Genomic DNA, 24,952 nt, shown 5'->3' with positions numbered 1-24,952 from the left:
ACTGCCTTTGCTTGCTGTAGACCTGTTAGAGGCACATTCAAAAATCTAAAGTACAAGAAAGTCCAAACATTTTACTTCTCTAATTTTTTTTTTGAGAGAGAATATGAGCACGGAATTGACAGTGAACTGCCCTAGTGCATCACGTGTACTCACAATGTGAAAAAATAAGATTCCAGCCACTGGGCTGAGAGGAAACCAGCAAGTTGCCGATGCTTTTGACTACGTAACACCCAGATATTAGAACAGACACTATATCAAAATGTATTGAGATTTAATTTAATTTACAAACCAGATTTGCATGTAAATTTAGATAAATATGAAGTTTATTTTGTAGCTAATCCTGACTGAGTTCTCAAACTTCTAGTAGACTTTATTTTTGAGTCAGCAACACAAAAACTGCACACCAGTTTGAATCATTTGTATAGAGTATGAATGGCAAAGCTTCTTGATTTCTTCCAGAGAGAGAGAGAATTGTGTTCTTTGTATATGAAAGTTTAAATATACCATCTACTATTAATGCATAAAATGGGGATTCTGGACCACACATTAGGCTATAGAAAATCAATTAACTTGATGGCGTCCCAGTAACATTTCTTAAAGTCCATTTGGTGCCTCTAAAGTTAAAAGTGTTGGCTAAGGTTGAAGGCAGCAGATATGGGTGCATTAAAGCATGACTAAATTTGATTTATCTACCAGTCTGGATGAGAACAAAGACTCCAGGGAGGATGGGCAATTTGACCACAGCACCATGATTTAGGAGGCCATTCAAGGGGAGTAAAAAGGAATGTGGTATTGGTAGAAGATAGTATAGCCAGGCGGATACTGTTCTCTGCAGCCATGACTGGGGGACCTGAAGGCGACACTGCCTTCCCAGTGCTAAGGTTAAGGATATCTCATGAGTGGAAAAGAACTTGGAGCATGAGGGGAGGATCCAGTTGTCATGATCCATGTAGGAACCAATGCAGAATGAGGAATTAGGTTCTGCTGGGGTAATTTAAGAACTAGGGTCCAAATTAATAAGCAGAATCTCTAGATTACTACTTGAGCCATGCACAAACTGGCATAGGGTTAAACAGATCAGAGAGTTGAATGAGTGGTGTGGGAGACAGGAGTTTCAATTTATGGGGCACTAGCATCTGTACTAGGGAAAAAATGCTGTACAGTTCAGTCAGGCTCCACTTAAACTGGACTGGGGCCAGTGTCCTGGCAAACCAGGCTGTATGATAGGGCTTTAAACTAAAAAGGTGGGGATGGGGGCAGGGGAGGGGAAATTTATAAATTTTGAGAGAAAAGTCAAGGCCATAGAGCAGAGTGGCATTTTGGGTAAAGATAGGCAGTTTTTGACAGGAAGGGACAGAGAGTTTAAAGGTAAAAGAACAGTGAATAAGGTTAAATCTGGGAAAAATGGTAAAAAAAAATTTAAGGGCATTTTATCTGAATACTTGAAGCATTTGTAACAAGATAGACAAATTACTGTTACAAATAGAGATAAAAGGGCTTGATCTAATAGCCATTCCAGAGATTTGGTTTCATGGTGACTTGGGAACTAAGTATTATAGGATACCTGGTGCTTTCAAAAGAAAATTCCTTCATGGGATTTTGGGCATCGCTGGCTAGGCCAGCAGTTATTGCCCATCCCTAATTCCCCTTGAGAAGGTGGTGGTAAATTGCCTTCTTGAACTGCTGCAGTCCATGTAGGTAGGTAGACCAACAGACAACAATAAGACAAAATGTAAAAGTGGTGGGGTGGGAGGGTGGTTGGTGTGCAGGACTGTTAGCTCAAATAAAAAAAGATAACAAAGACAGTATTGAGGAAGGATCTTGGCTTGGTAGAGCAGGAAGTAGAACTCGTTAGGGTATTACATTATATATTATATGAGGGTCAAAAACACTGATGAGAGTAGTTTATAGGACCCCTAACAGTAGCTATACTGTTGGACAAAGTATTTAATCAAGAAATGATGAGGTAACAAAGGTATTGCTATAATCATAGGTGACTTCAATCTTCAAGTTGACTGGGCAAATCAAATTGACAAAAGTACTTTGGAGGACAAGTTCATTGAATGCATTCAAGAGTGTTTCCTAGAAAAATACACTGAGGAACCAAGCAGCGAACAGGCTATTTCAGACCTTGTCTTGTGTAGTGTGACAGGGTTAATTAGTAATCTTATAACAAGACACCCTCTGGGAAAAAATGATCACATGATCCAAAATCACATTGAATATGATGTACTTAAGTTCAAAACTAGAGTTTTCAAATAAAGCCACATTATATAGGTTTGAGGGCAAGTTGGCTAAGGTAGATTGGGAAATTAGATTAAAAGGTATGATGGTAGATATGCAATGGTGAACATTTAAAGAAATATTTCATAATTCTCAACAAATATACATTCCATTGAGAAATAAAAACTCCACAGGAAAAGTGATCCATCTGTGGATAACATTAGATTAAAAGAAGAGACTTATAATGTTGCCAAGAAGAGTAGTAAGCCGGAGGATTGGGGGAGTTTGAGAAACCTGGAAAGGATGACCAAACAATTGATAGATGGAGAAAATAGAATGAGAGTAAACTAGTCATAGAAATATGAACAGATTGTAAGAGCTTCTACAAGTATGTAAAAAGTGATTAGTGTAAGTAAAAGTGAGTCTCTTAGAAACTGAGACAGAGAAATTATAATGGGAATAAGGAAATGGCAGAGACGTTAAACAAATATTTTGTGTCTGTCTTCATAGTAGAAGACACAAAACAATACCAGAAATAGTGGGAAACCAAGGGTCTAATGTAAGTGAGGAACATAAGTAATGATTAATGAAGAAAAGATACTGGAGAAATTAATGGGACTAAAAGTCGACAAATCCTCTGGACCTGATAGCCTACCCCTAGGGTTCTAAAAGAGGTGGCTGCAGAGATAGTAGATGGATTGTGGGTTGTGATCTTCCAAAATCCCCTAGATTCTGGAATGGTCCCAGTGGATTGGAATGTAGAAAATGTAACACCATTTTTGAAGAAAGGAGGGAGAGAGAAAACAGGGAACTACAGGCCAGTTAGCTTGAGTGTCGTCGGGGAAACACTGGAATTCATTATTAAGGGACTGGTCACCAGGCATTTAGAAAATCATAATATGATTAGGCAGAGTCAACATGGTTTTATGAAAGGGAAATCATGTTTGACTAGTCTATTAGAGCTTGAGGATGTAACTTGCAGGGTACATAAAAGAATAGTGGATGTATTATATTTGAATTTTCAGAAGACTTTCGATAAGGTGCCACATAAAAGGTGTCTACACAAAATAAAGTCTCATGGGGTTGCAGTAATAGATTAGCATGAATAGAGGACTGATTAAAGGACAGAAAACAGAGTAGAAATAAATGGGTCATCTTCAGGTTGGCAGGGTGTTACTAGTGGAATGCACAAGGATCAGTGCTTGGGCCTCAGCTATTTACAATCTATATCGATGATTTAGATGAAGGGACTGACTGTGACATATCCAGGTTTGTTGACAATGGAAAGTTAGTTGGAAAAGTAAGTTAAGACAGGTATACAAACAGGTTAAGTATGGAGTATAGTATGGGGAAATAAGAGATTACTCATTTTTGTAGGAAGAATAGAAAAACAGAGTATTTTTAAAAAGTGAGAAACTAACAAATGTTGGAGTTCAGAAGGATTTGGTTTTTTTTGTACACAAAACACAGGAAGTTAACATGCAGGTATAGCAAACAATTAAAAAGGCAAATACATGTTGGCCTTTATTGCAAGGGGGTTGGAGTACAATAGTAAGGAAATCTTTCTACAATTGTACAGAAGCATTGGTGAGACCACACCTGGAATATTACGTACACTTTTAGTCTCCGTACCCAAGGAAGGATATACATACCTTACAGGTGGTGCAACAAAGGCTCACTAGATTGACTCTATAGGTGAGAGGGTTATCCTATAAGGAGAGACTGAGCAGAATGGGTCTACATTCTCTAGAGTTCAGAAAAATGAGAGGTGATCTCATTGAAACGTATAAAATTAAGTGATTGGCAAAAGAATCAAAGGTGACATGAGAATTTTTTTTATGCAGTGAATGGTTACAATCTGGATTACACTGCCTGAAGGGGTGGTGGAGGCAGATTCAATCATGGCTTTCAAAAGGGAATTGGATAAGCACCTGAAGGGAAAAGAAATTTACAAGGTACGGAAAAAGGCAGGGGAGTAGGACTAGCTAAATTGCTCTTGTAGAGGGCCAGCACAGGCTTGACTGGTTGAATGGCCTCCTTCTGCGCTCTAACGATTCCATGATTCTATTCTATTTTGAGAGGGCCTCACAGGGTAGATGCTGAAAGGCTGTTTCCCTTGGCAGGAGAGTCTTGAACTCTCAGTTTCAGGGTAGGGGGTCAGTCATTTCAAACTGAGATGAGGAGAAATTTCTTCAGAACGTTGTGAATCTTTGGAATTCTCTACTTAGAGGGCTATCGATGGTCAGTTGTGAAGCTGAGAATAGCGTTTTGACTCTCAGGGAATCAAGGGATAGGGAGATCGGGCAGGAAAGTATTGAGGTCGAAGATCAGCCATGATTTTATTGAATGCTGGAGCAGGCTCGAGCGGCCCTATGGCCTACTCCTGCTTCTATTTCTTATGCTGTTATTTAGACAGTAGGTATTAATAACCCTTAACATATGGTGATGCTTTCTCTCATTCAGGCGAGATCAGGCTTCATGGCCACCAGTGAGATAAGATGATTCGTGCAGCAGCCTTCCCAGAAGGATCTACTTTTTAAGTCATGACAATTTTTGTGGTATGGGTTTAATATTATGACATTACATTATTGCAGTTTTTTTTGCTTCATTATTACAATGTATGAGCTGAAAACTTAAAACAAAGTGGCTAGCTCAGTGAATGAGCAATTTTTCTTTGAATACGTTGGATTTTAAAACATGTTATTGTTTAAGGTTCAGAGACATTGCTCTAAACAAGGACAAATAGGCAAACTGCATTTCTCATGGATTTCGATAATGAATTCTTGGCTAAGGAGACTTTGTTATGGATATTTCTGGGTGTATTCAAATGCATTTTTGAAAGCCAAATACAGACAATTATGTGCAAGATGAAAAGCATGTTTAAGAACGTAAGAATAGGAGCAAGATAAAAGAGTAGGAGCTCAAAGGTTGTAATCTCTGGGTTTCTCCCAGTGCCACGGGCTAGTGAGTACAGGAATAGGAGGTTAGAGCAGATGAATGCATGGCTGAAGAGATGGTGCTGGAGGAAGGGCTTTAGTTTCCTGGATCACTGGGCCTGTTTCTGGCAAAGGTGGGATATGTACAAGTTGGACGGGTTGCACCTGAACGGGACCAACATCCTTGCTGGGAGGTTTGCTGGTGCTGTTAGGCGTGGCGGGGGTTTAAACTAATTTGGCAGGGGAATGGGATATAGAGTGGAGGTACAGTAGGGGGTGATGTACAATCAAATACAGAAAAGAAACGAAGTCAGTCTGGAGGGGCAGAGTAAAGATAGACCTGTTAAGGCTCAAGCGAATAAAGCAAGGCTGGATTGTATATATTTTAGCACAAGGAGTCTTACCAGTAAGGCAAATGAATTGAGGCTGTTGATTAACACATGGGAATATGCTAGTATTGCTATCACTGAGACATGGTTGAGGGAAGGGCAGGACTGGCAGCTCAATATCCCAGGGTACAGAATCTTCAGACGTGATAGGGGAGGGTGTAAAAGAGGAGGTGACATTGCACTGTTGATTAAGGAGTCAATTATTGCAATAAATAGGGATGATATCTTAGAAGGTTCCTCTAATGAGGCCATATGGGTAGAACTTAAAAACAAAAAGGGGGCAATCACTTGGCTGGGAGTGTATTACAGGCCTCCAAACAGTCAGGGAGAGACAGAGGAGCAGATATGTGGGCAAATCTCAGAGAGGTGTAAAAATAATAGGGTAATAATAGGAGGGGATTTAAACTTCCCCCATTTTAGAGGAGATGGTATTAGTGCAAAAGGCTTAAAGGGGCAGAATTCTTAAAAGTGCATTCAGGAGAGCATTTTGAGCCAACACATACAGAGTCCTACAAGTCCAGAGTACTGGACTTAATCCTAGGGAATGAGGCAGGACAAGTGGTATAAGTGACAGCGGGGGAGCATTTCTGGGATAGTGACCATAACTCTAAGACTTAAGGTAGTTATGGAAAAGGACATAGAAGGATCGGACTTAAAAGTACTGAATTGGGGGAAGGCTGATTTCAATATGATAAAACAGGATATGGTCAAAGTGGACTGGGAGCAGCTTCTTGTAGGAAAGTCTACATCAGACAAGTGGGAGTCATTCAGAAAGGAAATAGTGAAAGTTCAGGTCCAACATGTTCCCGTAAAGGTGAAGAGTAGGTCCAAAAAGTCCAGGGAACCCTGGATGTCAAGGGATAGAGAGGATTGGATAAGGGAAAAAAAAGGAGGCTTATGGCAGATTCAGAGCGCTGAAAAAAGCGTAGGCCTAGAAGTACAGAAAGTGTAGGGGGAGTACGTAAAAAAGTAATTAGGGCATAAAAAAACATTTGCAGACAAGATAAAGGAAAATCCCAAGGCATTTCATAAGTATATTAAGGGCAAGAGGATAACTAGGGAGAGAGTGGGGCCCATTAGGGACCAAAGTGGCAATCTGTGTATGGAGCTGGAGGACATAGGTGAGGTTTTGAATGAGTACTTTTCATCAATGTTCACTATGGAGAAGGACGATGCAGGTGTAGAGATCAGGGAGGGAGACTGTGATATACTCGAACAAATTAGCATTGAAAAGGAGGAAGTATTAGCTGTTTTAGCAGACTTAAAGGTGGATAAATCCCCAGGCCTAGATGTGATGTATTCCAGACTGCTATTCGAGGCAAGGGAGGAGATAGCAGGGGCTCTGACACAAATTTTCAAATCCTCTCTGGCCACAGGAGAGGTACCAGAGGACTGGAGGAATGTGGTACCATTATTCAAGAAGGGTAGCAGGGATAAGCCAGGTAATTATAAGCCATTGAGTCTAACGTCAGTGGTAGGTAAACTATTGGAAAAAATTCTGAGAGATAAGATTAATCTCCACTTGAAGAGGAAGGGATTGATCAGGGATCGTCAGCATGGCTTTGTCGGGGGAGATTGTGTCAAACAAATTTGATTGAATTTTTCAAGGAACTGATTAGATGTATAGATGGGGTAGGGCAGCTGATGTGGTCTACATGGACTTCAGTAAAGCTTTTGATAAGGTCCACATGGGAGATTGATTAAGGTAAGAGCCCATGGGATCGAGGGCAATTTGGCAAATTGGATCCAAAATTGGCTTAGTGGAAGGAGGCAGAGGGTGATGGTCGAGGGTTGTTTTTGCAAATGGAGGCCTGTGACCAGTGGTGTAGCTCAGGGATCGTTGCTGGGACCCTTATTGTTTGAAGTGTACATTAATGATTTAGACGTGAATATAGTAGGTATGATCAGTAAGTTCGCACACGACACGAAAATAGGTGGTGTCGTGGATAGTGAGGAGGAAAGCCTTAGATTACAGGAAGATATAGTTGGGCTAGTGAGATCGGTGGAGCAGTGGCAAATGGAATTTAATCCTGAGAAGTGTGAGGTGATGCACTTTGGGATGACTAACAAGGCAAGGTAATATACAACGGATGGTAGGACGCTAAGGAGTACAGAGGGTCAGAGGGACCTTGGTGTACTTGTCCATAGATCACTGAAAGCAGCAGCACAGGCAGATAAGGTGGTTAGGAATGCATACGGGATACCTGCCTTTATTAACCGAGGCACAGAATATAACACCAGGGAGATTATGTTAGAGCTGTATAAAACGCTGGTTAGGCCACAGCTGGAGTACTGTGTACAGTTCTGGGCATCACATTATAAGGAGGATGTGATTGCACTGGAGAGGGTGCAGAGGAGATTCACCAGGATGTTGCCTGGACTGGAGCATTTCAGCTATGAGGAGAGATTGGTTAGGCTGGGGTTGTTTTCCTTGGAGCAGAGAAGGCTGAGGGGGGACCTGATTGAGGTGTACAAAATTATGAGGGGCATTGATAAGACAGATAGGAAGAAACTTTTTCCCTTAGCGGAGGGGTCAATAACCAGGGGGCATAGATTTAAGGCAAGGAGCAGGAGATTTAGAGGGGAGTTGAGGAAAAATGTTTTCACCCAGAGGGTGGTTGGAATCTGGAACACACTGCCTGAAGGGCTGGTAGAGGCAGTAACCCTCACACATTTAGAAAGTATTTAGATGAGCACTTGAAAAGCCATAGCATACAAGGCTATGGGCCAAGTGCAGGAAAATGGGATGAGATTGGATGGGTGCTTGATGCGCAGACACGTTGGCCAAAGGGCCTGTTTCTGAGCTGTGTAACTCTATGACTCTATAATAGGTCATGAAGCTTGCTTCGCCATTCAGTAAGATCATGGCTGCACTTTTACATCAATGCCACTTTCCCACCCTATCTCCATATGCCTCGATTCCCTTAGTGCCCAAAAATTTATCGATCTTAGTCTTGAACAAACACAACGACTGAGCATCCACAGCCCACTAGAGCAAAGAATTCCAAAGATTCACAACCGTTGGATTGAAGAAATTTCTCATATCAGTCCTAAATGGCCAGCCCCTTTGAAAATAATTGTAGGGAAATCAATAGTCATCAGATAGTGTCTTTATTTAAATCATTGTTTTCAAGGAACTCAGTTATGAAGTTATCTCCTTCAGACCCCCAATCCTCCAACAATTTATTCCCTTCTAAAACACAAGCTTGCCATCACCCAACCATGTTTTTTGTGATTCATTTGATTGTGTATCCTCTTTACAATCTTGGGAAGGGAACCCGACATCATGTGCTTGGACCCTTTGCTTAAATTTCTCAATGAATAAATGTAGAATAAACCGTGGCGAGACTGATCTTTGGTACTGCATTGGAAAATGCTGATAGCTCACTTAAATTTAATGATATTTAGTTTACAACGGAACATTTTAATCTATCATGTAACTAAATGAAATTATATTAGAGACAGACATACTGATAGTGGAAAATTAGACACTAATCTTTCACTAATTAAGAGGAAAGAAATACATTGCATGCATACAAACAAGGAACTGTGCTGGGATGAGGGAGCAGTACCACAGGACATGCGTGATGCCAATATCATCACCCTCTAGAAAAACAAGGGTAACCGCAGTGACATCAACAACTACCGTGCAATCTCCCTGCTCAGCATTGTGGGGAAAGCCTTCGCTCAAGTCGTTTTAAACAGACTCCAGAAGCTGGCTGAGCATGTCTACCCTGAGGCACAGCCCGACTTTTGAACAGAGAGATCCACCATTAACATGCTGTTCTCCCTTCGCCAGCTACAGGAGAAATGCCGCTAACAGATGCCCCTCTACGCTGCTTTCATAGAGCTCACCAAAGCCTTTGACCACATCAGCAGACATGGTCTGGTCTGACTACTAGCAAAGATTGGATGTCTACCAAAGCTACTAAGTATTATCACCTCATTCCATGACAATATGAAAGGCACAATTTAGCATAGCGATGCCTCATCAGACCCCTTTCCTATCCTGAGTGGTGTGAAACAGGGCTGTGTTCTTCCATCTACACTGGTTGGGATCTTCTTCTCACTGCTGCTCTCACATGCAATTAAGTCTTAAGAAGGAATTTTCCTCCACACAAGATCAGATAGCAGGTTGTTCAACCTTGCCCGTCTTAGAGTGAAGACCAAAGTACGGAAAGTCCTCATCAGGGAACTCCTCTTTTCTGACGATGCTGCATTAACATCCCACACGGAAGAGTGTCTGCAGAGACTCATCGATAGGATTGCAGCTACCTGAAACGAATTTGGCCTAACCATCAGCCTCAAGAAAATGAACATCATGGGACAGGACGTCAGAAATGCTCCGTCCATCAATATCGGCGACCATGCTCTGGAAGTGGTTCAAGAGTTCACCTACCTAGGCTCAACTATCACCAGTAACCTGTGTCTCGATGCAGAAACCAACAAGCGCATGGGAAAGGCATCTGCTATGTCCAGACTGGCCGAGAGGGTGTGGGAAAATGGCGCACTGACACGGAACACAAAAGTCCGAGTGTTTCAAGCCTGTGTCCTCAGTACCTTGCTGTACGGCAGTGAGGCCTGGACAACATTTGGCAGTGAAGAGCGATGATGTCTCAATGCATTCCATCTTCGCTGTCTCCGGAGAATCCTTGGCATCAGGTGGCAGGACCGTATCTCCAATGCAGAAGTCCTCGAGGCAGCCAACATTCCCAGAATATACACCCTATTGAGCCAGCGGCGCTTGAGATGGCTTGGCATGGAAGATGGCAGGATCCCCAAGGACGCAATGTACAGCGAGTTCGTCACTGGTATCAGACCCACCGGCTGTCCAGGTCTCCGCTTTAAAGATGTCTGCAAATGCGATATGAAGTCCTACGACATTGATTACAAGTCGTGGGAGTCAGTTGCCAGCAATCGCCAGAGCTGGCAGACAGCTGTAAAGGCGGGGCTAAAGAGAGGCGAGTCAAAGGGACTTAACAGTTGGCAGGAAAAGAGACAGACGTGTAAGGAGAGAGCCAACTGTGTAACAGTCCTGACAACCAATTTTATCTGCAGCGCCTGTGGAAGAGTCTGTCACTCTAGAATTGGCCTTTATAGCCACTCCAGGCGCTGCTCCACAAACCACTGACCACCTCTAGGCGCTTACCCATTGTCTCACGAGACAAGGAGGCCAAAGAAAAAGAATACAAGGAACTGATTTCTAAATACAAGTGACAATCTGTCTGTACTAAATCAAATTGTGAATTCTATATTTTATTATTTATTCTAGTTCAGGTGCAGGAACCAATCTTGCGATTGCAGTCTTTTGCCAATACATGCATTCGGTTCTACATCAGGTTCTTGACCTGAAACTGACTGCATACTCCATCAAAAGGTTGTGATCCGGAGACTGATTGTTTACCGTAACTTGAACTACCTACTTTTTCATCACATTGTCAGGTTGCAATGTTCAATCAGCCACGTTTAAGATGGGGAACTCCTGATTTAGCAATGTTTTGGAGAGGTTGGAAAATAAATCAACATTTCATTTCTTCAGCACAATACTTCTTTAAGTCATCAGATAGTGCTCACAAATGGTTCCCTATCGCTGACATTGTTCTGTTCAGAGTGAGGTTTCAAAGTAAAGGCCATTAACAAAAAAAAAATCAATTTTTTAGATACAGGCTCTGAAAAATTATCAGCTATTTTTGGAAGTTTATGATTCTTTTCATTGATTATCTGTCCTATACAATACATTGTCATAATTACATAGCTGTAAGAGTTATCAAAATGTCAGTTATTTTAAGCATTGCCACAACCATTATCTGCATAAAATTTAACAAGAGATTGAAGTGATCAATTGTAGACATTCAAATTGCTGTGCTGTTTTCAAATCATTATGGAAAAGTCTTCCAATACATTGAACTTCAGAAATTTACTGCTTTGTTTTATTTTTATATCTCTGCCCATAACATGACTAAATCTCTGAAGAACTGCACTGGAACCAAATATATGCCTACATTTTTTAAATTTTGGAAATGTGTGAAACTGTGTGAATATTTTGAAAGAAAAACGTTTTAAAAAGCATTTCATGTGTTAAAATCTTGGTATCATCCTCTTTTATAAAAAAAATCATTGTGATTTGGAAACTGGAATAGCTGTGAACAGATAGCACAACTTCAAGTAATGCAAGGAAAATGCAATTAGTCACTGACAAAGTAAATGAAGCCTTTCTAATTCATCACTAGTCTAACAGTATATATTTTAACCAAATCATTAAACAAGTTTCACAGTAAGGGCTTTGCGGCATTGGGCTTAATGTCATTCAGATATGTAATATTTGCTGTGAGGGAACTGTTTTGTAGACTAATCATCCTAATGGTCCTAGGAAAAAGTGTTTGTGAAAGCAAATGGCAATCCATCAATCCTAAATAGTTTAACTGCAATGAGCTTCAGTATTCTTTAGCCTAACCAAAATCACATTGTTTGTACATGGGATAAGCTGATGCTGAAATTCATTAGGTGAAATAATACTATAAGCAACAAATCCAACACTGTATCTAGGACAAATTAACCTCCGACACAACCTAGTTCAGATATGGAAACAAAAGATAACTTCTACATTTGAAGATTCAAGAGATAATTTTCAGGCAAACTTTAATGTGTTATTAAGTAAGTAAACAGATACTATCTTGTACCTTCAATCAGCTAACCTACCACAGTTGATATAAAGGGTAGGGTAGAGTTAAAGGTGGAATATTGTTTGAGTCAGTTTATTCCAGCCTTGCTTTTTTTATACTGGCATTTTCTTGTTCAACCCTGGATAGTGACTCTGTTACATAATTAATAGCAATCATAAGCCAATCAAACCAATCTGAATGTAATTCACATCTTTGTAGACAGGATATTCCAGTTTTAGTCTGGAGAAACTATTTTTTAAAATTTGTTTCATGGATTGCACGCATCGCTGTCGAGGCCAGCATTTGTTGCCCATCCCTAACTGCCCTTCAGAAGGTGAGGTGAGCTGCCTTCTTGAAACGCTGCAGTCCATCTGGTGCACGTACACCCACAGTGCTGTTAGGGAGGGAGTTCCAGGACTTTGACCCAGCGACAGTGAAGGAATAGTGATATAATTCCAAGTCAGGATGGTTTGTGGCTTGGAGAGGACCTTGCAGATGGTGGTGTTCCCATGCGCCTGTTGCCCTTGTCCTTCTAGGTGGAAGAGGTGGCGGGTTTGGAAGGTGCTGTCGAAGGAGGCTTGGTGAGTTGCTGCAGTGCAACTTGTATATGGTACACACTGCTGCCACTGTGCATCGGTGATGGAGGGAGTGAATGTTTAAGGTGGTGGATGGGTGATCAAGTGGGCTGCTTTGTCCTAGATGGTGTTGAGCTTCCAGAATGTTGTTGGAACCGCACTCATCCAGGCAAGTAGAGAGCATTCCATCACACTCCTAACTAGTGCCTTGTAGATGGAGGACAGGCTTTGGGGAGTCAGGAGGTCGGTTACGTGCCATAAAATTCCCAGCCTCTGATCTGCTGTTGTAGCCACAGCATTTATATGGCTGATCCAGTTCAGTTCCTGGTCAATGGTAGCCCCCAGGATGTTGATGGTGGGGGATTCAGCAATGATAATGCCGCTGAACGTCAAGGAGAGATGGTTAGATTGTCTCTCACTAGAGATCTTCCTTGCGTGGCACAAATGTTACTTGCCACTTATCAGTCCAAGCCTGGATGTTGTCCAGATCTTGCTGCACATGGACATGGACTGCTTAAGCATCTGAAGAGTTGCGAATGGTACTGAACATCGTACAATCATCAGCGAACATCCCCACTTCTAACATTATGATGGAGGGAAGGGCACTGATGAAGCAGCTGAAGATGAGGAACGCTGAGGAACTCTTGCAGCAATGTCCTGGGGCTGAGATGATTGGCCTCCAACAACCACAACCATCTTCCTTTGTGCTAGGTATGACTCCAACCAGTGGAGAGTTTTCCCCGATACTCATTGACTTCAATTTACTTGGGCTCCTTGATGCCACACTTGGTCAAATGCTGCCTTGATATCAAGGGAAATCACTCTCACCTCAACTTGAGTTCAGCTCTTTTGTTCATGTATGGAATAAGGTTGTAATGAGATCAGGAGCCAAGTGGCCCTGGCAGAAGTCAAACTGAGCATCAGTGGCAGGTTGTTACTGTTTAAGTGGTGCTTGATAACACTGACATCGACAACTTCCATCACTTTGCTGATGAGAGAGAGTAGATTTGAGGGGAATTTGTCCTGCTTTTTGTGGACAGGACATATCTGGGCAATTTTCCACTTTGTCAGGTAGATGCCAGTGTTGTAGCTACTGTAAGAGCTTGGCTAGGGGCACAGCTAGTTTGGAGCACAAGTCTTCACTACTATAGCTGGGATGTTGTCAGGATCCATAGCCTTTGTAGTATCCAGTGGCTTCAGCCATTTCTTAATATCACATGGAGTAAATCGAATTGACTGAAGACTGGCATGTGATGCTGGGGGCCTCAGGAGAAGGCCGAGATGGATCATCCACTCAGCACTTCTAGCTGAAGATCGATGCAAATGCTTCAGCCTTTTCTTTTGCATCGATGTGCCGAGGATGGGGATATTTGTGTAGCTTCCTCCTCTTTAACTGTCCACCACCATTCATGACTGGATGTGGTAGGACTGCAGATCTTTGATCTATCTCTTGGTTGTGGGATCTTAGTTTAGCTCTGTCTATTGCATGCTGCTTCCGCTGCCTGGCACGCAAATAGTCCTATTTTGTGGCTTCACCAGGTTGGCACCTAATTTTTAGGTATGCCTGGTGCTGCTCCTGGCATGCTCTCCTGCACCTTTTATTGAACCAGGGTTGATCCCTTGGCTTGATGATAATGGTGAAGTGAGGGATAATGCCGTGTCATGAGGTTACATATTGTGGTTGAATACAATTCTGCTGCTGCTGATGGTCCACAGTGCCTCATGGATGCCCAGTCTTGAGCTGCCAGATCTGTTCCGAATCTTTCCCATTTAGCACGGTGGTAGTGCCACCCAACACAATGGAGGTACCCGCAGTGGCCACTCCTATCAGTATTGTCATGGAAAGATGCAACCACAACATGCAGCTTGGTAAGGACAAGGTCTAGTCAGTTTCTCCCTCTTTATGGTTCCCTCACCACCTGCTGCAGGCTCAGTCTGGAAGAAATGTCCTTTAGGACTCCTATATTTGGAACCCAAAAAATCAAATACAGAGACATAACTCGACGAATGGATTTTTAATCACATTTTCTGCAAATGGGTTTAGAAGCAAAACTAAGAAATTGGGAGGCCCAATTATTATTACCAATACATTTAGATGGCTGGCCTAACAAAGGGGATGCGCGCAGAGAGCTCAAACTCCTGCTGCTCGTTTAATGCCGGAGCCGCAGTGCCCGGACTGGGACGATGATGAGAGCATGCCAAAGGCCCAGCAAGGCCTCGGCCCACCACCTGCTGGTCTCATACGGAAAATCCTTGATCAGATCCCAGGAGAAGAAGCTCCACATCATGGCCAGCCATAGCACTGACCCCCCCACCCCCTCCCCAGTGCACCCCCATTCCGCCTCGCACCCCCTTCACCCTTGCACCCCCCGCCGCCTCCCTCCATGAAATCGCACAGTCTACTTGTTAGGGCCCCTGCTCAGGGATAGGAGCTAACAACCCCACGACCCTGTGGGTTTTTCGGGAGAGACCAAGGCGAAGGGAGTAAACCCCAACAGAAAATGCAGAGCGGAATCCCTAAGGGGGTCATGTGTCACCTCTGGCATGTTTCCGGCAGTTCCTGCAGCCATACCGGTGCCAAACATCGTGCTCTGCACTCCTTTGGATCCCACTAGGAAGGCCGAGCGGGGGGGGGGGGGGGGGTTTGGGCGCCACGGGTTGCCTTGGTCAGTGGGAGAGGTCATCGCATCTCACTGGACAGCTACCGCCCGCCTCAAACCAGGCAGCCCCCAGTCAGAAAGGTTCTGTCCCGCCACAGTCCACCTGCTTCAATGGGTGCTTGGAGCTCAGGGTCATTGCCCGACAAATGGACTGTAACATCGCACCAAACAGCACGACAAAAAAAGCAAAGAAGGTACCAGCCCTTCGATTTTCAAGCTGGAACGTCATTCCTATGTGTCCAGGCCTGTCGGAAGACCTGACACAAATCAACGACTCAAAGACCGCCATCATTAACAATGAGCTCAGTAGACTCAATGTGGACATTGCAGTACTTCAGGAGACACGCCTCCCTGTGAGCGGATCTCTAAGAAAGCAAGACTACACCTTCTACTGACAGGGTAGGGATCCTGAAGAACCAAGACAGCATGAAGTTGGCTTCGCCATCAGAAACTCTTTGCTCAGCATAACAGCCACCTTCAAATGGCTCGGAACGCATACAGTCCATCCGAATGCTCACCGCCTCTGGTCCAGTACACCTACTCAGCATCTATGCTCCAACACTCTGCTCCCCACCTGAAGCTAAAGACCAGTTCTACGAGGAACTCCATAATATCATTAGTAACATTCCTAATACCGAACATTTGTTCCTGCTGGGGGACTTTAATGCCAGGATTGGGGCCGACCATGACTCATGGCCTTCCTGCCTTGGGCGCTATGGCATTGGAAGGATGAATGAGAATGGACAGAGACTGCTGGAGTTGTGTACCTATCACAACCTCTGCATCACCAACTCGTTCTTTCATACTAAACCCTGTCACCAGGTTTCATGGCAACAGCCAAGATCATGTCGTTAGCACCAGCTGGATCTCATCGTCACAAGGCGAGCCTCTATAAAGTGTTCTAATCACAAGCAGCTTCCACAGTGCGGACTGTGACACTGACCAATCCCTGGTGTGCAGCAAAGTTAGACTCAAACCAAAGAAGCTACATCACTCCAAGCAGAAGGGCCACCCGCGCATCAACACTAGCAGAATTTCTTATCCACAGCTGTTACATAAGTTTCTAAATTCACTTGAAAAAGGCCTTCAAAACACTCCTGCAGGGGCTGCAGAAGTGGGCCCACATCAGAGACGCCATCTATGACTTAGCAATGACCACCTTTGGCAAACTTGAGAAGCAGAATGCAGACTGGTTTCAATCTCACTTTGAAGAACTGGAACCTGTCATAGCCGCTAAGCGCACTGCACTGTTGAACTACAGTAAAGCCCCCAGTGAGTTTACATCCGTAGCACTTAAAGTAGCCAGAAGCGCTGCACAAAGAACAGCCAGGCGCTGTGCAAATGACTACTGGCAACATCTATGCAGTCGTATTCAGCTGGTCTCCGACACCAGAAACAGAGGAATGTATGATGGCATTGAGAGCGCTTTTGGGCAAACCATCAAGATCGCCACCCCCCCCCCCCCCAAGTCTAAATCAGGGGAAACGATCACTGACCAACGCAAGCAAATGGATCACTGGGTGGAGCACTACCTAGAACTGTACTCCAGGGAAAATGTTGTCACTGATACCATCCTCAATGCAGCCCAGTCTCTGCCAGTCATGGATGAGCTGGACGAACAGCCAACAAAATCGGAACTCAGTGATGCCATTGATTCTCTAGTCAGTGGAAAAGCCGCTGGAAAGGACGGCATTACTCCTGAAATAATCCAGAGTGCCAAGCCTGCTATACTCTCAGCACTCCATGAACTGCTTTGCCTGTGCTGGGATGAGGGAGCAGTACCACAGGACATATGCGATGCCAATATCATCATCCTCCATAAGAACAAGGGTAACCACGGTGATTGCAACAACTAGAGTGGAATCTCCCTGCTCAGCATAGTGGGGAAAGTCTTCGCTCGAATCGATTTGAACAGACTCCAGAAGCTGGTTGAGTGTGTCTACCCTAAGGCACAGTGTGGCTTTCGAGCAGAGAGATCCACCATTAACATGCTGTTCTCCCTTCGCCAGCTACAGGAGAAATGCCGCTAACAGATGCCCCTCTACGCTGCTTTCATAGAGCTCACCAAAGCCTTTGACCACGTCAGCAGACATGGTCTGGTCAGACTACTAGCAAAGATTGGATGTCCACCAAAGCTACTAAGTATCATCACCTCATTCCATGACAATATGAAAGGCACAATTTAGCATAGCGACGCCTCATCAGACCCCTTTCCTATCCTGAGTGGTGTGAAACAGGGCTGTGTTCTTCCATCTACACTGTTTGGGATCTTCTTCTCACTGCTGCTCTCACATGCGTTCAAGTCTTCAGAAGAAGGAATTTTCCTCCATATAAGATCAGATGGCAGGTTGTTCAATCTTGCCCGTCTTAGAGCGAAGACCAAAGTACAGAAATTCCTCATCAGGGAACTCCTCTTTGCTGACGATGCTGCATTAACATCCCACACAGAACAGTGTCTGCAGAGACTCATCGATAGGATTGCGGCTGCCTGCAACTAATTTGGCCTAACCATCAGCCTCAAGAAAACAAACATCATGGGACAGGCAGTCAGAAATTCTCCATCCATCAATATCAGCCACCACGTTCTGGAAGTGGTTCAAGAGTTCACCTACCTAGGCTCAACTATCACCAGTAACCTGTGTCTCAATGCAGAAATCAACAAGCGCATGGGAAAGGCGTCTGCTGCTATGTCCAGACTGGCCAAGAGGGCGTGGGAAAATGGCGCACTGACACGGAACATTAAAGCCCGAGTGTTTCAAGCCTGTGTCCTCAGTACCTTGCTCTATGGCAGCGAGGCCTGGACAACGTATGTCAGCCAAGAGCGACGTCTCAACTCATTCCATCTTCGCTGCCTCCAGAGAATCCTTGGCATCAGGTGGCAGGACCGTACCTCTAATGCAGAAGTCCTCGAGATGGCCAACATCCCCAGCTTGTACACACTACTGAGTCAGCGGCACTTGAGATGGCTTGGCCATGTGAGCCGCATGGAAGATGGCAGGATCCCCAAGGACGCATTGTACAGCGAGCTCGTCACTGGCATCAGACCCACCGGCCGTCCATGTTGCCGCTTTAAAGACGTCTGCAAACGTGACATGAAATCCTGTGACATTGATCACAAGTCGCGGGAGTCAGTTGCCAGCGTTCGCCAGAGCTGGCGGACAGCCATAAAGATGGGGCCAAAGAGTGGCGAGTCGAAGAGACTTAGCAGTTGGCAGGAAAAAAGACAGAAGCGCAAGGAGAGAGCCAACTGTGTAACAGCCCCGACAACCAATTTTATCTGCAGCGCCTGTGGAAGAGTGTGCCACTCTAGAATTGGCCTTTATAGCCACTCCAGGCGCTGCTCCACAAACCACTGACCACCTCTAGGCGCTTACCCATTGTCTCTCGAGACAATGAGGCCTAAGAAAGAAGACAGTTAGATCCTATACAGTAAATAACCTATTTGCTTCTAAACTATCCTGCTTTCACATTTCGACTTTAAAATTCTTGTCATAGTGAAATCTGCATATAGTGTGCTTTATCTTCCAGACTATACTAAGTAAATGTGCCCACCTAGTGGTGGATACAGATTAGTACTGGTAATTTAAACGTAAATCTGCCAGATCTCCGAGATTACGAAACCAGACATTTCCATACAGAAGGTGGCCATTTAGCACACTGTACTTGTGTCAGTCCTATTTTCCTGCTCGTTACACATATCCTGGAACATTTTTCTTCAAGTGTTCATCCCTCATATAACCATGATAAAATATTCCATACTCTAATCATTTATTCTGTTAATCCTGATTTACCCCCCTTGTTAACCATTCACTGACCAGTACTTCTGCTTGGTTCAATCTCACTTCTAAAACAGAAGGCCATGTGGTCTAGTCCCAGACTTGGATTTTGTACATTTCAAATGACACTTCAATGCAGTACTAAAAGTGCTGTACTGTCAGAGGTGATCTGCTTCAGATGAAACATTTAAGGTCTTGTTCATCTGGATGTTAAATAATCCCATGGCATATTCAAAGAGAAGGAGGGAGCTCTCCTCCCCCACTTCCACCACTTCACCACTGGTGGCTGTGCCTTCAACTGCCAGCTCTAAGCTCGAGAATTCGCTCCTGAATTTGCTCCACTTCTTTCCCCTCCTTAAAACCCAACTCTTTGACCAAGCTTTTGGTCATTTGCCCCAATGTCTCCTTTGGCTCGGTGTCAATTTTTTTCTGATTACCTTCCTGTGAAGCACCTTGTAACATTTTATCACATTAAATGGCACTAAATAAATGCAAGTAGTTGTTGTAAGCTGTTGTTGACGATGTGATTATAGTTCTTCCCTTCACTGGAGATGAGACAGTTGAGTGTAAATAAGATAAAACCCAGAAGGTTCTCTGGTGGGAGGTGTGCTGAGAGGGAGAGATAGTTGAAAACAGCTGTTGAAGTTGATAACTGTGTATAACAACAACTGGTACCAATGAAACAAAGCATTTCTTCACACAATACTTTTGAGTTTTGCTTGGAAGAAATTGAACACGGTCATCCAATCCTTATATGGGTCTTCACAAATGACATCTGAACAAAAGTAACTTCAGTGAGGAGAAATATAACGCTGAGCGCTTTTCTACCTGTGAGTTAGGTTGAGCAGACACCTCAAAACCACAAAGCAACAAAATCTTGTATTTATATAGTGCCATTATTGTAGACAAATGTCTCAAAATGCTTCACAGAGGTAGATACAGGCAGAGAACAGTTTCTTCATCTGCTCAATTGAGAGAATTCCATGGCTATCCCATGAGTGGATGCCTGTTTCTCACAAAACAGATGTTACAAATCTGCTAATGGACTACTGACTGGGCTATGAGAGATGTTAATAGCTACATAAAGTCTTGGCATATATGTCAAAATCATCACAGCAGGCTCCAAACAGGCTAATGGTTGCTACAAAGCCTTCAGGAGCACTTTGTTGGAGCTTTCTTTGATACTACCAATTTCTTCAAATGGAGATTTACAGCTGAAGTAGTTACCAAGATCACCTTTTTGGAAGATTATGACAAACACATCTACAATTTCCTCACCTATTTCTTTTAATAGGCTGTGATAGAAACTATTAGGTCCTGGAGATTTCTCTACCTCAAGTTCCACTATTTTCTCCATTACTATTTTTAATTTACATTACACCCACAAGTTTCTCCCCTTGACATTTTTAGGTTTCCTTGTTTCACTGGTATTTTGTCCTGTTCTGCCGTTGTCAAAACGGACACAAAATATTCATATAACGAGTCTGTCAGTCCCTTACTGTTCATTAGTCTTGCCTGCAGCTGCATTTAATGGGCCGATATTCCCCTTTACCTCTTTATCTTTCTTAATATATCTGCAAAAACTTTTGGCCAATATGTTTCACTATCATTTAAATGAAATCAAAGCTGACCCTAGATTGATTACATTGCAAGTTCTGATTGCTGAGCTAATGACGACTGACAAGGGCCGATACAGGACAGTTGGAAAATGATTGGCTACAAATTGTAAGTTTCTGAAGTTAACATAAGGCCCAGAGGCTGATGCCTTCCACGTGTGAGATATATTGAACATGGGAAAAGTATGAAGGAAGTGCCAAAAAATTATTGGTTATTTCAGATGGAGAACAGTTACCATCCTTGTCAACATCAACATCTTCTGTGTAACATTCCAATGCTTGGTTAACAGTGAGACAAAATTTTCAGCAGGTGGATTTGAAGAAGGGGAATGAAATGGTACAGTAACATCTGAGCTGGGGTCATTTTTTTCCTGTGCGCTTCAAGTCAGAAGAGCTTGATAAGGCATTGTAGTCTGATTGGGATACTTTGTTCTCACATTCCTTTGTCCCTGAGCAAGAAGGGGGTGGTACTACTGTTTACCCCGTAACTCAATTACTGCAACATTTGTGACCTTGGTTAATCTTTGAAGGCTACTTGAGGGATGAGAGCAGGTAAATGTAAAAATAAGTTTCATTCATAAAGGTTAAAGGTCTTAGGTTAACTGTCGAGCAATCACCAAGTAATTGGTTATTATACTATTCCACATATATGTTTTTTCAATGATTTGACCTCAAATGCATTTATTTGTTGCACAGAATTGTTGCATGTAAACCTGAAGCATCATATGCAGACAGGACATCAGGGGGAAATGTAACGATTCTGAGAGACAGGATACTGGGAAAGTGGAGTTGTGGTTCCTCAGCTCCCCATGCCTGGGAAGGAAAATAGTACGTTGAATATCTAAGTCAAAACCCAAGAGGAGAAAGGATAGACAAAGAGTGAAATGCTGTTCCAGTTGTTGATTTATCACTTATTCATTATTAAATGCACTTTGTCCTATCTATGTAACCTGTTTGGAAATTTGTCTGGAAGAAATTGAAGACCTATCAGGTACTAATGCAGGAACTATAATGTCTATTTTTTTTAATTTTTTTTTTAAACCAGGCAGATGAAAAGTTTAATTTAGTATAGTCTATAGTTTGTCTCTTCTAATAGTTCAATGGGCAAATGTACCGTATAATGCAGTAGTGTGCCAGAAAGATCAGGAAAGTTCCAGCTTTGATTGCTAGCTTGTTCTATTAGCTGAACTAAGCCAAGGCAGCAGAGGGGACAATTGGTCTTAGGGCTATTGGAAGGGGAAAAAGTCATGCCAGGTCCCCACTACTGATTAATATACAGTGCTCTGTTCAAAAAACGTTCATTTGTTTCTGTCTGGTGAAGACAGAATTTAGCCTTGCTATGATGTCCCTGTGATCAAATACCAGTCATAGGCTTGCATGAGAATTGCCATTTACTTGACTGAGATACCAACAAACTGTCAAAACCCAGTGTAACACAGCTATGAGAGGGGAAGGGGAAGAAAAATGGACGAAGGTAAGGAAAAAAATTCAGAAAACATTAATATAATAATCTATGTGGATCACCTGTGGTATTGTAATTTACAATGTAATTTCCTGATGCCTCACTGAGCAGTGCCAGATAATATCCAGTCATACTACGGTTTGGGAATTTTGAAAACAAAGAACTGCAAGTAGCAACTTTATACATTATGGGTAAATACCCTTTTCTCCTAAAGTTTCATTTATATCAGCAAATTGTTAGAAATTCGTACTAAGCAATTCTTTGCTCATTTTAAATTAAATGGAAAATATTCTCAAATGTAGTCCACTTCATATTGGCATTTTTTCAAATTTAGAATTAAAAGCCAGACAACAGATTACAACTGTGCACAATTCAAGCTGTAGACCGGACGTCCTGGCATCGACCTAGGCACCGGAAACGACAACGGCAAACCCAGCCCTGTCGACCTTGCAAAGTCCTCCTTACTAACATTTGATAAGGTTCCCCACGGTAGGCTATTGCAGAAAATACGGAAGTATGGGGTTGAAGGTGATTTAGAGCTTTGGATCAGAAATTGGCTAGCTGAAAGAAGACAGAGGGTGGTGGTTGATGGCAAATGTTCATCCTGGAGTTTAGTTACTAATGGTGTACCGCAAGGATCTGTTTTGGGGCCACTGCTGTTTGTCATTTTTATAAATGACCTGGAAGAGGGTGTAGAAGGGTGGGTTAGTAAATTTGCGGATGACACTAAGGTCGGTGGAGTTGTGGATAGTGCCGAAGGATGTTGTAGGGTACAGAGGGACATAGATAGGCTGCAGAGCTGGGCTGAGAGATGGCAAATGGAGTTTAATGCGGAAAAGTGTGAGGTGATTCACTTTGGAAGGAGTAACAGGAATGCGGAGTACTGGGCTAATGGGAAGATTCTTGGTAGTGTAGATGAACAGAGAGATCTTGGTGTCCAGGTACATAAATCCCTGAAGGTTGCTACCCAGGTTAATAGGGCTGTTAAGAAGGCATATGGTGTGTTAGCTTTTATTAGTAGGGGGATCGAGTTTCGGAGCCACGAGGTCATGCTGCAGCTGTACAAAACTCTGGTGAGACCGCACCTGGAGTATTGCGTGCAGTTCTGGTCACCGCATTATAGGAAGGATGTGGAAGCTTTGGAAAGGGTGCAGAGGAGATTTACTAGGATGTTGCCTGGTATGGAGGGAAGGTCTTACGAGGAAAGGCTGAGGGACTTGAGGTTGTTTTCGTTGGAGAGGAGGAGGAGGAGAGGTGACTTAATAGAGACATATAAGATAATCAGAGGGTTAGATAGGGTGGATAGTGAGAGGCTTTTTCCTCGGATGATGATGGCAAACACTAGGGGACATAGCTTTAGGTTGAGGGGTGATAGGTATAGGACAGATGTCAGAGGTAGTTTCTTTACTCAGAGAGTAGTAGGGGCGTGGAACGCCCTGCCTGCAGCAGTAGTAGACTCGCCAACTTTAAGGGCATTTAAGTGGTCATTGGATAGACATATGGATGAAAATGGAATAGTTTAGGTCAGATGGTTTCACAGGTCGGCGCAACATCGAGGGCCGAAGGGCCTGTACTGCGCTGTAATATTCTAATTCTAAAAAAACATCTGGGGGCTTGTGCCAAAGTTGGGAGAGCTGTCCCACAGACTAGTCAAGCAACAGCCTGACATAGTCATACTCACGGAATCATACCTTACAGACAATGTCCCAGACACTGCAATCACTATCCCTGGATATGTCCTGTCCCACCGGCAGGACAGACCCATCAGATGTGGCAGGACAGTGGTCTACAGTAGGGAGGGAGTTGCCCTGGGAGTCCTCAACATTGACTCCGGACCCCATGAAGTCTCATGGCATCAGGTCAAACAAGGGCAAGGTAACCTCCTACTGATTACCACCTACCGCCCTCCCTCAGCTGATGGGTCAGTACTCCTCCATGTTGAACACCATTTAGAGGAAGCACTGAGGATGGCGAGGACACAAAATGTACTCTGAGTGGGGGACTTCAATGTCCATCACCAAGAGTGGCTCGGTAGCACCACTACTGACCGAGCTGGCCGAGTACTAAAGGACATAGCTGCTAGACTGGGTCTGCAGCAAGTGGTGGGGGAACCAACACGAGGGAAAAGCATACTTGACCTTGTCCTCACCAATCTGCCTGCCGCAGATGCTTCTGTCCATGACTGTATTGGTAGGAGTGACCACTGCACAGTCCTTGTGGAGACGAAGTCCCGCCTTCACATTGAGGATACCGTCCATCGTGTTGTGTGGCACAATCACCGTGCAAAATGGGATAGATTTCGAACAGATCTAGCAATGCAAAACTGGGCATCCATGAGGCGCTGTGGGCCATCAGCAGCAGAATTGTACTCAATCAGAATCTGTAACCTCATGGCCCGGCATATTCCCCACTCTACCATTACCATCAAGCCAGGAGACCAACCCTAGTTCAATGAAGAGTGCAGGAGGGCATGCCAGGAGCAGCACCAGGCATTCCTCAAAACAAGGTGTCAACCTGGTGAAGCTACAACCCAGGACTACTTGCATGCCAAACTGCACAAGCAGCATGCGATAGACAGAGCTAAGCGATCCCATAACCAACGGATCAGATCTAAGCTCTGCAGTCCTGCCACATCCAGTCGTGAATGGTGGTG

General features: G+C 43.6%; 1 protein-coding gene across 3 annotated transcripts in view; it reads right to left on the bottom strand.

The window, feature by feature from the left end:
• asz1 (ankyrin repeat, SAM and basic leucine zipper domain containing 1) overlaps window positions 1-24,952 on the bottom strand; it is a 185,301-nt gene that overhangs the window by 13,463 nt on the left and 146,886 nt on the right. The gene's annotated exons all lie outside the window — the stretch shown is intronic.

This window comes from Heterodontus francisci, chromosome 18, assembly GCF_036365525.1.
Source record: "Heterodontus francisci isolate sHetFra1 chromosome 18, sHetFra1.hap1, whole genome shotgun sequence".
NCBI lineage: Eukaryota > Metazoa > Chordata > Chondrichthyes > Heterodontiformes > Heterodontidae > Heterodontus > Heterodontus francisci.
The sequence above is the reverse complement of the archived record's forward strand: the minus strand, read 5'-3'. Positions and strand labels throughout refer to the sequence as shown.